The 16,097-nt window shown below is 38.1% G+C and overlaps 18 pseudogenes; all 18 read right to left on the minus strand.

The window, feature by feature from the left end:
- Positions 1-28: 28 nt before the first annotated feature.
- On the minus strand, positions 29-163 carry LOC142121773 (5S ribosomal RNA; annotated as a pseudogene).
- Positions 164-255: 92 nt separating this feature from the next.
- Positions 256-374, minus strand: LOC142121733 (5S ribosomal RNA; annotated as a pseudogene).
- An 88-nt stretch (positions 375-462) lies between these two features.
- LOC142121755 (5S ribosomal RNA) lies at positions 463-580 on the minus strand (annotated as a pseudogene).
- A 301-nt stretch (positions 581-881) lies between these two features.
- Positions 882-999, minus strand: LOC142121754 (5S ribosomal RNA; annotated as a pseudogene).
- A 97-nt stretch (positions 1,000-1,096) lies between these two features.
- Positions 1,097-1,215, minus strand: LOC142121777 (5S ribosomal RNA; annotated as a pseudogene).
- A 94-nt stretch (positions 1,216-1,309) lies between these two features.
- Positions 1,310-1,427, minus strand: LOC142121732 (5S ribosomal RNA; annotated as a pseudogene).
- Positions 1,428-1,523: 96 nt separating this feature from the next.
- Positions 1,524-1,642, minus strand: LOC142121779 (5S ribosomal RNA; annotated as a pseudogene).
- Positions 1,643-1,733: 91 nt separating this feature from the next.
- Positions 1,734-1,850, minus strand: LOC142121734 (5S ribosomal RNA; annotated as a pseudogene).
- A 305-nt stretch (positions 1,851-2,155) lies between these two features.
- Positions 2,156-2,273, minus strand: LOC142121744 (5S ribosomal RNA; annotated as a pseudogene).
- Positions 2,274-2,367: 94 nt separating this feature from the next.
- On the minus strand, positions 2,368-2,486 carry LOC142121766 (5S ribosomal RNA; annotated as a pseudogene).
- A 91-nt stretch (positions 2,487-2,577) lies between these two features.
- Positions 2,578-2,695, minus strand: LOC142121735 (5S ribosomal RNA; annotated as a pseudogene).
- A 92-nt stretch (positions 2,696-2,787) lies between these two features.
- Positions 2,788-2,905, minus strand: LOC142121772 (5S ribosomal RNA; annotated as a pseudogene).
- A 516-nt stretch (positions 2,906-3,421) lies between these two features.
- Positions 3,422-3,539, minus strand: LOC142121765 (5S ribosomal RNA; annotated as a pseudogene).
- A 94-nt stretch (positions 3,540-3,633) lies between these two features.
- LOC142121774 (5S ribosomal RNA) lies at positions 3,634-3,751 on the minus strand (annotated as a pseudogene).
- Positions 3,752-4,048: 297 nt separating this feature from the next.
- On the minus strand, positions 4,049-4,166 carry LOC142121756 (5S ribosomal RNA; annotated as a pseudogene).
- Positions 4,167-4,472: 306 nt separating this feature from the next.
- LOC142121730 (5S ribosomal RNA) lies at positions 4,473-4,591 on the minus strand (annotated as a pseudogene).
- A 312-nt stretch (positions 4,592-4,903) lies between these two features.
- On the minus strand, positions 4,904-5,021 carry LOC142121731 (5S ribosomal RNA; annotated as a pseudogene).
- A 287-nt stretch (positions 5,022-5,308) lies between these two features.
- Positions 5,309-5,427, minus strand: LOC142121778 (5S ribosomal RNA; annotated as a pseudogene).
- Between the last annotated feature and the right edge of the window lie 10,670 nt (positions 5,428-16,097).

Here is a 16,097-nt window from a genome sequence, read left to right on the forward strand (position 1 = left end):
GAAGGAAGCAGGTACAAGAGAGAAAAAAAACCTACAGCACCTGGTATTCCCAGGTGGATTCCCATCCAAGTACTAACCAGGCCCAGCCCTGCTTAGCTTCCAAGATCAGATGAGTTTTGGCTTGTCTGAAGGTGGTATAGCCTGAGGTGGTATAGCTGTAGGTATTGCTTGCCTACTGACCTACATCTGTTATACATCTCAACACAAGCATTGAAGGAAGCAGGAACAAGAGAGAAAAAAAAACCGAAAAAAAAAAACCTACAGCACCTGGTATTCCCAGGTGGTCTTCCATCCAAGTACTAACCAGGCCCGGCCCTGCTTAACTTGCAAGATCAGACAAGATTGGGGTTGTTCAAGGTGGTGTGGCTGTAGGTATTGCTTGCCTACTGACCTACATCTCTTATACATCTTAACACCGGCATTGAAGGAAGCAGGAACAAGAGAGAAAAAAAAACAAAAAAAAACCTACAGCACCTGGTATTCCCAGGTGGTCTGCCATCCAAGTACTAACCAAGCCCAGCCTTGCTTAGCTTCCAAGATCAGACAAGATTGGGCTTATTCAGGGTGGTGTGCTGTAGGAATTGCTTGCCTACTGACCTACATCTCTTATACATCTCAACACCAGCATTGAAGGAAGCAGGAACAAGAGAGAATAAAAAACGAAAAAAAAAAAACCTACTGCACCTGGTATCCCCAGTTTGTCTCCCATCCAAGTACTAACCAGGGCCGACTCTGCTTAACTTCCAGGATCAGACAAGATTGAGCTTGTTCAGGGTAGTGTGGCTGTAGGTATTGCTTGCTTACTGACCTACATTTCTTATACATCTTAACACCAGTATTGAAGGAAGCAGGAACAAGAGAGAAAAAAAAATGAAAAAAAAATCCTACAGCACCTGGTATTCCCAGGTGGTCTCCCACCCAAGTACTAACCAGGTGTGGCCCTGCTTAGCTTCCAAGATCAGATGAGATTGGGCATGTTCAGGGTGGCTGACAGTAGGTATTGCTTGGTTACTGACATACATCTCTTATACATCTCAACACCAGCAATGAAGGAAGGAGGAACAAGAGAGAAAAAAAAATGAAAAAAAAAAAAAACAACCTACAGCACCTGGTATTCCCAGATGGTCTCCCATCCAAGTACTAACCAGGACCGGCCCTGCTTAGCTTCCAAGATCAGACGAGATTGATCTTGTTCAGGGTGGTGTGGCTGTAGGTATTGCTTGCTTACTGACCTACATCTCTTATACATCTCAACACCAGCATTGAAGGAAGCAGGAACAAGAGAGAAAAAAAAACAGAAAAAAAAAACAACCTACAGCACCTGGTATTCCCAGGTGGTCTCCCATGCAAGTACTAACCAGGCCCGGCCCTGCTTAGCTTCCAAGATCAGATGAGATTGTGCATGTTCAGGGTGGTTGACAGTAGGTATTGCCTGCCTACTGACATACATCTCTTATACATCTCAACACCAGCAATGAAGGAAGCAGGAACAAGAGAGAAAAAAAAACGAAAAAAAAAAAAACAACCTTCAGCACCTGGTATTCCCAGGTGGTCACCTATCCAAAAACTAACCAGGCCTGGCCCTGCTTAGCTTCCAAGATTAGATGAGATTTGACTTGTTCAGGGTGGTGTGGCTGTAGGTATTGTTTGCTTACTGACCTACATCTCTTATACATCTCAACACCGGCATTGAAGGAAGCAGGAACAAGAGAGAAAAAAAAACGAAAAAAATAAACCTACAGCACCTGGTATTCCCAGTTGGTCTCCCATCCAAGTACTAACCAGGCCCGACCCTGCTTAGCTTCCAAGATCAAAGAGATTGGGCATGTTCAGGGTGGATGACTGTAGGTATTGTTTTCTACTGACCGACATTTCTTATACATCTCAACACCAGCATTGGAGGAAGCAGGAACAAGAGAAAAAAAATAACGAAAAAAACAAACAAACAAACAGCACCTGGTATTCCCAGGGGTCTCCCATCCAAGTACTAAACATGTCGGGCCCTGCTTAGCATCCAAGATAAGAAGAGATTGGGTATGTTCAGGGTGGTTTACTGCAGGTATTGCTTGCCTACTGACCAACATCTCTTATATATCTACACACCAGCATTGAAGGAAGCAGGAACAAGAGAGAAAAAAAAATAGAAAAAAAAAAAAACCTACAGCACCTGGTATTCCCAGGTGGTCTCCCATCCAAGTACTAACCATGCTCAGCCCTGCTTAGCTTCCAAGATCAGACAAGATTGGGCTTATTCAGGGTGTTGTGCTGTAGGTATTGCATGCCTACTTACTGACCTACATCTCTTATACATCTCAACACGGACATTGAAGGAAGCAGGAACAAGAGAGAAAAAAAAACGAAAAAAACAAACGACAGCACCTGGTATTCCCAGGTAGTGTCCCATCCAAGTACTAACCAGGCCCGGCCCTGCTTAGCTTACAAGATTAGACGAGTTTGGGCTTGTTCAGGGTAGTATGGCTGTAGGGATTGCTTGCCTACTCACCTACATCTGTTATACATCTCAACACCAGCATTGAAGGAAGCAGGAACAAGAGAGAAAAAAAACCGAAAAATATAAACCTACAGCACCTGGTATTCCCAGTTGGTTTCCCATCCAAGTACTAACCAGGCCTGACCCTGCTTAGCTTCCAAGATCAGATGAGGTTGGGCATATTCAGGGTGGATGACTGTAGGTATTGCTTACCTACTGACCTACATCTCTTATACATCTCAACACCAGCATTGGAGGAAGCAGGAACAAGAGAAAAAAAATAACGAAAAAAACCAAACAAACAGCACCTGGTATTCCCAGGTGGTCTCCCATCCAAGTACTAACCAGTCCCGGCCCTGCTTAGCTTACAAGATCAGACAAGTTTGGGCATGTTCAGGGTGGATGACTGTAGGTATTGCTTCCCGACTGACCTACATCTCTTATACATCTCAACACCAGCATTGAAGGAAGCAGGAACAAGAGAGAAAAATAAACGAAAAAAACAAAAACGACAGCACTTAGTATTCCCAGGTGCTCTCCCATCTAAATACTAACCAGGTCCGGCCCTGCTTAGCTTCCAAGATAAGACGAGAGTGGTCTTGTTCAGGGTGGTGTGGCTGTATGTATTGTATGCCTACTAACCTACATCTCTTATACATCTCAACACCAGCATTGAAGGAAGCAGGAACAAGAGAGAATAAAAAACGAAAGAAAAACAAACCTACAGCACCTGGTATCCCCAGGTGGTCTCCCATCCAAGTACTAACCAAGCCCAGTCCTGCTTACCTTCCAAGAAGATGAAATGAGATTGGGCATGTTCAGGGTGGTTTATTATAGGTATTGCTTGTTTACTGACCTACATCTCTTATACATCTCAACACCAGCATTGAAGGAAGCAGGAACAAGAGAGAAAAAAAAACGAAAAAAATAAACCTACAGCACCTGGCATTCCCAGTTGGTCTCCCATCCAAGTACTAACCAGGCCCGACCCTGCTTAGTTTCCAAGATCAGAGGAGATTGGGCATGTTCAGGGTGGATGACTGTAGGTATTGGTTACCTACTGACCTACATTTCTTATACATCTCAACACCAGCATTGGAGGAAGCAGGAACAAGAGAAAAAAAATAACGAAAAAAACAAAAAACAAACAGCACCTGGTATTCCCAGGTGGTCTCCCATCCAAGTATTAACCAGGTCCGGCCCTGCTTAGCTTCCAAGATAAGATGAGATTGGGCATGTTCAGGGTGGTTTACTGCAGGGTACTGTTTGCGTACTGACCAACATCTCTTATACATCTAGACACCAGCATTGAAGGATGCATGAACAAGAGAGAAAAAAAAAACGGAAAAAAACAAAAACCTACAGCACCTGGTATTCCCAGGTGGTCTCCCATCCAAGTACTAACCATGCCCAGCCCTGCTTAGCTATCACGATCGGGCTTATTCAGGGTGTTCTGCTGTAGGTATTGCTTGCATAATTACTGACCTACATCTCTTATACATCTCAACACGGACATTGAAGGAAGCAGGAACAAGAGAGAAAAAAAAAACGAAAAAAAACCTACAGCACCTGGTATTCCCAGGTGGTCTGCCATCCAAGTACTAACCAAGCCCAGCCTTGCTTAGCTTCCAAGTTCAGACAAGATTGGGCTTATTCAGGGTGGTGTGCTGTAGAAATTGCTTGCCTACTGACCTACATCTCTTATACATCTCAACACCAGCATTGAAGGAAGCAGGAACAAGAGAGAATAAAAAACGAAAAAAAAAAAAACCTACTGCATCTGGTATCCCCAGGTTGTCTCCCATCCAAGTACTAACCAGGGCCGACTCTGCTTAACTTCCAGGATCAGACGAGATTGATCTTGTTCAGGGTGGTGTGGCTGTAGGTATTGCTTGCCTACTGACCTACATCTCTTATACATCTCAACACCAGCATTGAAGGAAGCAGGAACAAGAGAGAAAAAAAAACAGAAAAAAAAAACAACCTACAGCACCTGGTATTCCCAGGTGGTCTCCCATGCAAGTACTAACCAGGCCCGGCCCTGCTTAGCTTCCAAGATCAGACGAGATTGTGCATGTTCAGGGTGGGTTGACAGTAGGTATTGCCTGCCTACTGACATACATCTCTTATACATCTCAACACCAGCAATGAAGGAAGCAGGAACAAGAGAGAAAAAAAAAACGAAAAAAAAAAAAAACAACCTACAGCACCTGGTATTCCCAGGTGGTCACCTATCCAAAAACTAACCAGGCCTGGCCTGCTTAGCTTCCAAGATTAGATGAGATTTGACTTGTTCAGGGTGGTGTGGCTGTAGGTATTGTTTGCTTACTGACCTACATCTCTTATACATCTCAACACCGGCATTGAAGGAAGCAGGAACAAGAGAGAAAAAAAAAACGAAAAAAAAAAAAAAACCTACAGCACCTGGTATTCCCAGTTGGTCTCCCATCCAAGTACTAACCAGGCCCGACCCTGCTTAGCTTCAAAGATCAGAGGAGATTGGGCATGTTCAGGGTGGATGACTGTAGGTATTGTTATCTACTGACCGACATTTCTTATACATCTCAACACCAGCATTGGAGGAAGCAGGAACAAGAGAAAAAAAATAACGAAAAAAACAAACAGCACCTGGTATTCCCAGGGGTCTCCCATCCAAGTACTAACCATGCCCAGCCCTGCTTAGCTATCACGATCGGGCTTATTCAGGGTGTTCTGCTGTAGGTATTGCTTGCATAATTATTGACCTACATCTCTTATACATCTCAACACGGATATTGAAGGAAGCAGGAACAAGAGAGAAAAAAAAAACGAAAAAAAAAACTACAGCACCTGGTATTCCCAGGTGGTCTCCCATCCAAGTACTAACCAGGCCCGGCCCTGCTTACCTTACAAGATCAGACAAGTTTGGGCTTGTTCAGGGTAGTATGACTTACATCAATCCTTTTACATAATTCTTGTTTCTCCTGACATTTCTAACATTGCCCACAAATGTCAACTTTCTAAGTCTTTCTGAGCAGGAGAAATCGCAAAACATAGTCATTTCTTCATTGCAGTCCAAAAACAACGCTTTTTTACGCTCCTGTCTCCCTTTCTCTTGGAAACAATGACTTACATCAATCCTTTTACATAATTTTTGTTTCTCATGACATTTCTAACATTGCCCACAATTATCAACTTTCTAAGTCTTTCTGAGCAGGAGAAATCGCAAAACGTAGTCATTTCTTCATTGCCTTCCAAAAACAACGCTTTTTTACACTCCTGTCTCCCTTTCTCTTGGAAACAATGACTTACATCAATCCTTTTACATAATTCTTGTTTCTCCTGACATTTCTAACATTGCCCACAATTATTAACTTTCTAAGTCTTTCTGAGCAGGAGAAATCGCAAAACATAGTCATTTCTTCATTGGAGTCCAAAAACAACGCTTTTTTACACTCCAGTCTCCCTTTCTCTTGGAAACAATGACTTACATCAATCCTTTTACATAATTCTTGTTTCTCATGACATTTCTAACATTGTCCACAAATATCAACTTTCTAAGTCTTTCTGAGCAGGAGAAATCGCAAAACATAGTCATTTCTTCATTGCAGTCCAAAAACAACGCTTTTTTACACTCCTGTCTCCCTTTCTCTTGGAAACAATGACTTACATCAATCCTTTTACATAATTCTTGTTTCTCATGACATTTCTAATATTGCCCACAATTATCAACTTTCTAACTCTTTCTGAGCAGGAGAAATCGCAAAATATAGTCATTTCTTCATTGCCGTCCAAAAACAACGCTTTTTTACACTCCTGTCTCCCTTTCTCCTGGAAACAATGACTTACATCAATCCTTTTACATAATTCTTGTTTCTCATGACATTTCTAACATTGCCCACAATTATCAACTTTCTAAGTCTTTCTGAGCAGGAGAAATCGCAAAATATAGTCATTTCTTCATTGCCGTCCAAAAACAACGCTTTTTTACACTCCTGTCTCCCTTTCTCCTGGAAACAATGACTTACATCAATCCTTTTACATAATTCTTGTTTCTCCTGACATTTCTAACATTGCCCATAATTATCAACTTTCTAAGTCTTTCTGAGCAGGAGAAATCGCAAAATATAGTCATTTCTTCATTGCCGTCCAAAAACAACGCTTTTTTACACTCCTGTCTCCCTTTCTCTTGGAAACAATGACTTACATCAATCCTTTTACATAATTCTTGTTTCTCCTGACATTTCTAACATTGCCCACAATTATTAACTTTCTAAGTCTTTCTGAGCAGGAGAAATCGCAAAACATAGTCATTTCTTCATTGCAGTCCAAAAACAATGCTTTTTTACACTCCTGTCTCCCTTTCTCTTGGAAACAATGACTTACATCAATCCTTTTACATAATCCTTGTTTCTCCTGACATTTCTAACATTGCCCACAAATATCAACTTTCTAAGTCTTTCTGAGCAGGAGAAATCGCAAAACATAGTCATTTCTTCATTGCAGTCCAAAAACAACGCTTTTTTACACTCCAGTCTCCCTTTCTCTTGGAAACAATGACTTACATCAATCCTTTTACATAATTCTTGTTTCTCATGACATTTCTAACATTGTCCACAATTATTAACTTTCTAAGTCTTTCTGAGCAAGAGAAATCGCAAAACAGTCATTTATTCATTGCCGTCCAAAAACAATGCTTTTTTACACTCCAGTCTCCCTTTCTCTTGGTAACAATGACTTACATCAATCCTTTTACATAATTCTTGTTTCTCATGACATTTCTAACATTGTCCACAGTTATCAACTTTCTAAGTCTTTCTGAGCAAGAGAAATCGCAAAACAGTCATTTATTCATTGCCGTCCAAAAACAATGCTTTTTTACACTCCAGTCTCCCTTTCTCTTGGAAACAATGACTTACATCAATCCTTTTACATAATTCTTGTTTCTCATGACATTTCTAATATTGCCCACAATTATCAACTTTCTAAGTCTTTCTGAGCAGGAGAAATCGCAAAATATAGTCATTTCTTCATTGCCGTCCAAAAACAACGCTTTTTTACACTCCTGTCTCCCTTTCTCCTGGAAACAATGACTTACATCAATCCTTTTACATAATTCTTGTTTCTCATGACATTTCTAACATTGCCCACAATTATCAACTTTCTAAGTCTTTCTGAGCAGGAGAAATCGCAAAATATAGTCATTTCTTCATTGCCGTCCAAAAACAACGCTTTTTTACACTCCTGTCTCCCTTTCTCCTGGAAACAATGACTTACATCAATCCTTTTACATAATTCTTGTTTCTCCTGACATTTCTAACATTGCCCATAATTATCAACTTTCTAAGTCTTTCTGAGCAGGAGAAATCGCAAAATATAGTCATTTCTTCATTGCCGTCCAAAAACAACGCTTTTTTACACTCCTGTCTCCCTTTCTCTTGGAAACAATGACTTACATCAATCCTTTTACATAATTCTTGTTTCTCCTGACATTTCTAACATTGCCCACAATTATTAACTTTCTAAGTCTTTCTGAGCAGGAGAAATCGCAAAACATAGTCATTTCTTCATTGCAGTCCAAAAACAATGCTTTTTTACACTCCTGTCTCCCTTTCTCTTGGAAACAATGACTTACATCAATCCTTTTACATAATTCTTGTTTCTCATGACATTTCTAACATTGCCCACAATTATCAACTTTCTAAGTCTTTCTGAGCAAGAGAAATTGCAAAACAGTCATTTATTCATTGCCGTCCAAAAACAACGCTTTTTTACACTCCAGTCTCCCTTTCTCTTGGAAACAATGACTTACATCAATCCTTTTACATAATTCTTGTTTCTCATGACATTTCCAACATTGTCCACAATTATCAACTTTCTAAGTCTTTCTGAGCAGGAGAAATCGCAAAACATAGTCATTTCTTCATTGCCGTCCAAAAACAACGCTTTTTTACACTCCTGTCTCCCTTTCTCTTGGAAACAATGACTTACATCAATCCTTTTACATAATTCTTGTTTCTCCTGACATTTCTAACATTGCCCACAATTATTAACTTTCTAAGTCTTTCTGAGCAGGAGAAATCGCAAAACATAGTCATTTCTTCATTGCAGTCCAAAAACAACGATTTTTTACACTCCAGTCTCCCTTTCTCTTGGAAACAATGACTTACATCAATCCTTTTACATAATTCTTGTTTCTCATGACATTTCTAACATTGCCCACAGTTATCAACTTTCTAAGTCTTTCTGAGCAGGAGAAATCGCAAAACAGTCATTTATTCATTGCCGTCCAAAAACAATGCTTTTTTACACTCCAGTCTCCCTTTCTCTTGGAAACAATGACTTACATCAATCCTTTTACATAATTCTTGTTTCTCATGACATTTCTAACATTGCCCACAATTATCAACTTTCTAAGTCTTTCTGATCAGGAGAAATCGCAAAACATAGTCATTTCTTCATTGCAGTCCAAAAACAACGCTTTTTTACACTCCAGTCTCCCTTTCTCTTGGAAACAATGACTTACATCAATCATTTTACACAATTCTTGTTTATCCTGTCATTTCTAACATTGCCCACAAATATCAACTTTCTAAGTCTTTCTGAGCAGGAGAAATCGCAAAACATAGTCATTTCTTCATTGCAGTCCAAAAACAACGCTTTTTTTCACTCCTGTCTCCCTTTCTCTTGGAAACAATGACTTACATCAATTCTTTTACATAATTCTTGTTTCTCATGACATTTCTAACATTGCCCACAATTATTAACTTTCTAAGTCTTTCTGAGCAGGAGAAATCGCAAAACATAGTCATTTCTTCATTGCAGTCCAAAAACAACGCTTTTTTACACTCCAGTCTCCCTTTCTCCTGGAAACAATGACTTACATCAATCCTTTTACATAATTCTTGTTTCTCATGACATTTCTAACATTGCCCACAATTATCAACTTTCTAAGTCTTTCTGAGCAGGAGAAATCGCAAAACATAGTCATTTCTTCATTGCAGTCCAAAAACAACGCTTTTTTACACTCCAGTCTCCCTTTCTCCTGGAAACAATGACTTACATCAATCCTTTTACATAATTCTTGTTTCTCATGACATTTCTAACATTGCCCACAATTATCAACTTTCTAAGTCTTTCTGAGCAGGAGAAATCGCAAAACATAGTCATTTCTTCATTGCAGTCCAAAAACAACGCTTTTTTACACTCCAGTCTCCCTTTCTCTTGGAAACAATGACTTACATCAATCCTTTTACATAATTCTTGTTTCTCATGACATTTCTAACATTGCCCACAATTATCAACTTTCTAAGTCTTTCTGAGCAGGAGAAATCGCAAAACATAGTCATTTCTTCATTGCAGTCCAAAAACAACGATTTTTTTACACTCCAGTCTCCCTTTCTCTTGGAAACAATGACTTACATCAATCCTTTTACACAATTCTTGTTTATCCTGTCATTTCTAACATTGCCCACAAATATCAACTATGATAGAAAGTTGATAATTGTGGGCAATGTTAGAAATGTCAGGAGAAACAAGAATTATGTAAAAGGATTGATGTAAGTCATTGTTTCCAAGAGAAAGGGAGACAGGAGTGTAAAAAAGCGTTGTTTTTGGACTGCAATGAAGAAATGACTATGTTCTGCGATTTCTCCTGCTCAAAAAGACTTAGAAAGTTGATAATTGTGGGCAATGTTAGAAATGTCAGGAGAAACAAGAATTATGTAAAAGTATTGATGTAAGTCATTGTTTCCAAGAGAAAGGGAGACAGGAGTGAAAAAAGCGTTGTTTTTGGACGGCAATGAAGAAATTACTATGTTTTGCGATTTCTCCTGCTCAGAAAGACTTAGAAAGTTGATAATTGTGGGCAATGTTAGAAATGTCAGGAGAAACAAGAATTATGTAAAAGGATTGATGTAAGTCATTGTTTCCAAGAGAAAGGGAGACAGGAGTGTAAAAAAGCGTTGTTTTTGGACGGCAATGAAGAAATGACTATATTTTGCGATTTCTCTTGCTCAGAAAGAATTAGAAAGTTGATAATTGTGGGCAATGTTAGAAATGTCATGAGAAATAATAATTATGTAAAAGGATTGATGTAAGTCATTGTTTCCAAGACAAAGGGAGACAGGAGTGTAAAAAAGCGTTGTTTTTGGACGGCAATGAAGAAATGACTATATTTTGCGATTTCTCTTGCTCAGAAAGACTTAGAAAGTTGATAATTGTGGGCATTGTTAGAAATGTCATGAGAAATAAGAATTATGTAAAAGGATTGATGTAAGTCATTGTTTCCAAGAGAAAGGGAGACTGGAGTGTAAAAAAGCGTTGTTTTTGGACTGCAATGAAGATATGACTATGTTTTGCGATTTCTCCTGCTCAGAAAGACTTAGAAAGTTAATAATTGTGGGCAATGTTAGAAATGTCAGGAGAAACAAGAATTATGTAAAAGGATTGATGTAAGTCATTGTTTCCAAAAGAAAGGGAGACAGGAGTGTAAAAAAGCGTTGTTTTGGGACGGCAATGAAGAAATGACTATGTTTTGCGATTTCTCCTGCTCAGAAAGACTTAGAAAGTTGATAATTGTGGACAATGTTAGAAATGTCAAGAGAAACAAGAATTATGTAAAAGGATTGATGTAAGTCATTGTTTCCAAGAGAAAGGGAGACTGGAGTGTAAAAAAGCGTTGTTTTTGGACTGCAATGAAGAAATGACTATGTTTTGCGATTTCTCCTGCTCAGAAAGTCTTAGAAAGTTAATAATTGTGGAAAATGTTAGAAATGTCATGAGAAACAAGAATTATGTAAAAGGATTGATGTAAGTCATTGTTTCCAAGAGAAGGGAGACAGGAGTGTAAAAAAGCGTTGTTTTTGGACTGCAATGAAGAAATGACTATGTTTTGCGATTTCTCCTGCTCAGAAAGACTTAGAAAGTTGATATTTGTGGGCAATGTTAGAAATGTCAGGAGAAACAAGGATTATGTAAAAGGATTGATGTAAGTCATTGTTTCCAAGAGAAAGGGAGACAGGAGTGTAAAAAAAGCGTTGTTTTTGGACGGCAATGAAGAAATGACTATGTTTTGCGATTTCTCCTGCTCAGAAAGACTTAGAAAGTTGATAATTGTGGACAATGTTAGAAATGTAATGAGAAACAAGAATTATGTAAAAGGATTGATGTAAGTCATTGTTTCCAAGAGAAAGGGAGACTGGAGTGTAAAAAAGCGTTGTTTTTGGACTGCAATGAAGAAATGACTATGTTTTGCGATTTCTCCTGCTCAGAAAGACTTAGAAAGTTGATATTTGTGGGCAAAGTTAGAAATGTCAGGAGAAACAAGAATTATGTAAAAGGATTGATGTAAGTCATTGTTTCCAAGAGAAAGGGAGACTGGAGTGTAAAAAAGCATTGTTTTTGGACGGCAATGAATAAATGACTGTTTTGGGATTTCTCTTGCTCAGAAAGACTTAGAAAGTTGATAATTGTGGGCAATGTTAGAAATGTCATGAGAAACAAGAATTATGTAAAAGGATTGATGTAAGTCATTGTTTCCAGGAGAAAGGGAGACAGGAGTGTAAAAAAGCGTTGTTTTTGGACGGCAATGAAGAAATGACTATATTTTGCGATTTCTCCTGCTCAGAAAGACTTAGAAAGTTGATAATTGTGGGCAATGTTAGAAATGTCATGAGAAACAAGAATTATGTAAAAGGATTGATGTAAGTCATTGTTTCCAGGAGAAAGGGAGACAGGAGTGTAAAAAAGCGTTGTTTTTGGACGGCAATGAAGAAATGACTATATTTTGCGGTTTCTCCTGCTCAGAAAGACTTAGAAAGTTGATAATTGTGGGCAATGTTAGAAATGTCAGGAGAAACAAGAATTATGTAAAAGGATTGATGTAAGTCATTGTTTCCAAGAGAAAGGGAGACAGGAGTGTAAAAAAGCGTTGTTTTTGGACTGCAATGAAGAAATGACTATGTTCTGCGATTTTTCCTGCTCAAAAAGACTTAGAAAGTTGATAATTGTGGGCAATGTTAGAAATGTCAGGAGAAACAAGAATTATGTAAAAGGATTGATGTAAGTCATTGTTTCCAAGAGAAAGGGAGACAGGAGTGTAAAAAAGCGTTGTTTTTGGACCCCAATGAAGAAATGACTATATTTTGCGATTTCTCTTGCTCAGAAAGAATTAGAAAGTTGATAATTGTGGGCAATGTTAGAAATGTCATGAGAAATAAGAATTATGTAAAAGGATTGATGTAAGTCATTGTTTCCAAGAGAAAGGGAGACAGGAGTGTAAAAAAGCGTTGTTTTTGGACGGCAATGAAGAAATGACTATATTTTGCGATTTCTCTTGCTCAGAAAGAATTAGAAAGTTGATAATTGTGGGCAATGTTAGAAATGTCATGAGAAATAAGAATTATGTAAAAGGATTGATGTAAGTCATTGTTTCCAAGAGAAAGGGAGACAGGAGTGTAAAAAAGCGTTGTTTTTGGACGGCAATGAAGAAATGACTATATTTTGCGATTTCTCCTGCTCAGAAAGACTTAGAAAGTTAATAATTGTGGGCAATGTTAGAAATGTCATGAGAAATAAGAATTATGTAAAAGGATTGATGTAAGTCATTGTTTCCAAGAGAAAGGGAGACAGGAGTGTAAAAAAGCGTTGTTTTTGGACGGCAATGAAGAAATGACTATGTTTTGCGATTTCTCCTGCTCAGAAAGACTTAGAAAGTTGATAATTGTGGACAATGTTAGAAATGTCAAGAGAAACAAGAATTATGTAAAAGGATTGATGTAAGTCATTGTTTCCAAGAGAAAGGGAGACTGGAGTGTAAAAAAGCGTTGTTTTTGGACTGCAATGAAGAAATGACTATGTTTTGCGATTTCTCCTGCTCAGAAAGACTTAGAAAGTTGATAATTGTGGGCAATGTTAGAAATGTCAGGAGAAACAAGAATTATGTAAAAGGATTGATATAAGTCATTGTTTCCAAGAGAAAGGGAGACAAGAGTGTAAAAAAGCGTTGTTTTTGGACGGCAATGAAGAAATGACTATATTTTGCGATTTCTCTTGCTCAGAAAGAAATAGAAAGTTGATAATTACGGACAATGTTAGAAATGTCATGAGAAATAAGAATTATGTAAAAGGGTTGATGTAAGTCATTGTTTCCAAGAGAAAGGGAGACAGGAGTGTAAAAAAGCGTTGTTTTTGGACGGCAATGAAGAAATGACTATATTTTGCGGTTTCTCCTGCTCAGAAAGACTTAGAAAGTTGATAATTGTGGGCAATGTTAGAAATGTCAGGAGAAACAAGAATTATGTAAAAGGATTGATGTAAGTCATTGTTTCCAAGAGAAATGGAGACAGGAGTGTAAAAAAGCGTTGTTTTTGGACTGCAATGAAGAAATGACTATGTTCTGCGATTTCTCCTGCTCAAAAAGACTTAGGAAGTTGATAATTGTGGGCAATGTTAGAAATGTCAGGAGAAACAAGAATTATGTAAAAGGATTGATGTAAGTCATTGTTTCCAAGAGAAAGGGAGACTGGAGTGTAAAAAAGCATTGTTTTTGGACGGCAATGAATAAATGACTGTTTTGCGATTTCTCTTGCTCAGAAAGACTTAGAAAGTTGATAATTGTGGGCAATGTTAGAAATGTCAGGAGAAACAAGAATTATGTAAAAGTATTGATGTAAGTCATTGTTTCCAAAAGAAAAGGAGACAGGAGTGTAAAAAAGCGTTGTTTTTGGACGGCAATGAAGAAATGACTATATTTTGCGGTTTCTCCTGCTCAGAAAGACTTAGAAAGTTGATAATTGTGGGCAATGTTAGAAATGTCAGGAGAAACAAGAATTATGTAAAAGGATTGATGTAAGTCATTGTTTCCAAGAGAAAGGGAGACTGGAGTGTAAAAAAGCGTTGTTTTTGGACTGCAATGAAGAAATGACTATGTTTTGCGATTTCTCCTGCTCAGAAAGACTTAGAAAGTTGATAATTGTGGACAATGTTAGAAATGTCATGAGAAACAAGAATTATGTAAAAGGATTGATGTAAGTCATTGTTTCCAAGAGAAAGGGAGACTGGAGTGTAAAAAAGCGTTGTTTTTGGACTGCAATGAAGAAATGACTATGTTTTGCGATTTCTCCTGCTCAGAAAGACTTAGAAAGTTGATATTTGTGGGCAATGTTAGAAATGTCAGGAGAAACAAGAATTATGTAAAAGGATTGATGTAAGTCATTGTTTCCAGGAGAAAGGGAGACTGGAGTGTAAAAAAGCATTGTTTTTGGACGGCAATGAATAAATGACTGTTTTGCGATTTCTCTTGCTCAGAAAGACTTAGAAAGTTGATAATTGTGGGCAATGTTAGAAATGTCATGAGAAACAAGAATTATGTAAAAGGATTGATGTAAGTCATTGTTTCCAGGAGAAGGGGATACAGGAGTGTAAAAAAGCGTTGTTTTTGGACGGCAATGAAGAAATTACTATATTTTGCGATTTCTACTGCTCAGAAAGACTTAGAAAGTTTATAATTGTGGGCAATGTTAGAAATGTCATGAGAAACAAGAATTATGTAAAAGGATTGATGTAAGTCATTGTTTCCAGGAGAAAGGGAGACAGGAGTGTAAAAAAGCGTTGTTTTTGGACGGCAATGAAGAAATGACTATATTTTGCGATTTCTCCTGCTCAGAAAGACTTAGAAAGTTGATAATTGTGGGCAATGTTAGAAATGTCAGGAGAAACAAGAATTACGTAAAAGGATTGATGTAAGTCATTGTTTCCAAGAGAAAGGGAGACTGGAGTGTAAAAAAGCGTTGTTTTTGGACTGCAATGAAGAAATGACTATGTTTTGCGATTTCTCCTGCTCAGAAAGACTTAGAAAGTTGATAATTGTGGACAATGTTAGAAATGTCATGAGAAACAAGAATTATGTAAAAGGATTGATGTAAGTCATTGTTTCCAGGAGAAGGGGAGACAGGAGTGTAAAAAAGCGTTGTTTTTGGACGGCAATGAAGAAATGACTATATTTTGCGATTTCTCCTGCTCAGAAAGACTTAGAAAGTTGATAATTGTGGGCAATGTTAGAAATGTCAGGAGAAACAAGAATTACGTAAAAGGATTGATGTAAGTCATTGTTTCCAAGAGAAAGGGAGACTGGAGTGTAAAAAAGCGTTGTTTTTGGACTGCAATGAAGAAATGACTATGTTTTGCGATTTCTCCTGCTCAGAAAGACTTAGAAAGTTGATAATTGTGGACAATGTTAGAAATGTCATGAGAAACAAGAATTATGTAAAAGGATTGATGTAAGTCATTGTTTCCAGGAGAAGGGGAGACAGGAGTGTAAAAAAGCGTTGTTTTTGGACGGCAATGAAGAAATTACTATATTTTGCGATTTCTCCTGCTCAGAAAGACTTAGAAAGTTGATAATTGTGGGCAATGTTAGAAATGTCAGGAGAAACAAGAATTATGTAAAAGGATTGATGTAAGTCATTGTTTCCAGGAGAAGGGGAGACAGGAGTGTAAAAAAGCGTTGTTTTTGGACGGCAATGAAGAAATTACTATATTTTGCGATTTCTACTGCTCAGAAAGACTTAGAAAGTTTATAATTGTGGGCAATGTTAGAAATGTCATGAGAAACAAGAATTATGTA

Source organism: Mixophyes fleayi, unplaced genomic scaffold (genome assembly GCF_038048845.1).
Source record: "Mixophyes fleayi isolate aMixFle1 unplaced genomic scaffold, aMixFle1.hap1 Scaffold_2172, whole genome shotgun sequence".
Lineage (NCBI taxonomy): Eukaryota > Metazoa > Chordata > Amphibia > Anura > Limnodynastidae > Mixophyes > Mixophyes fleayi.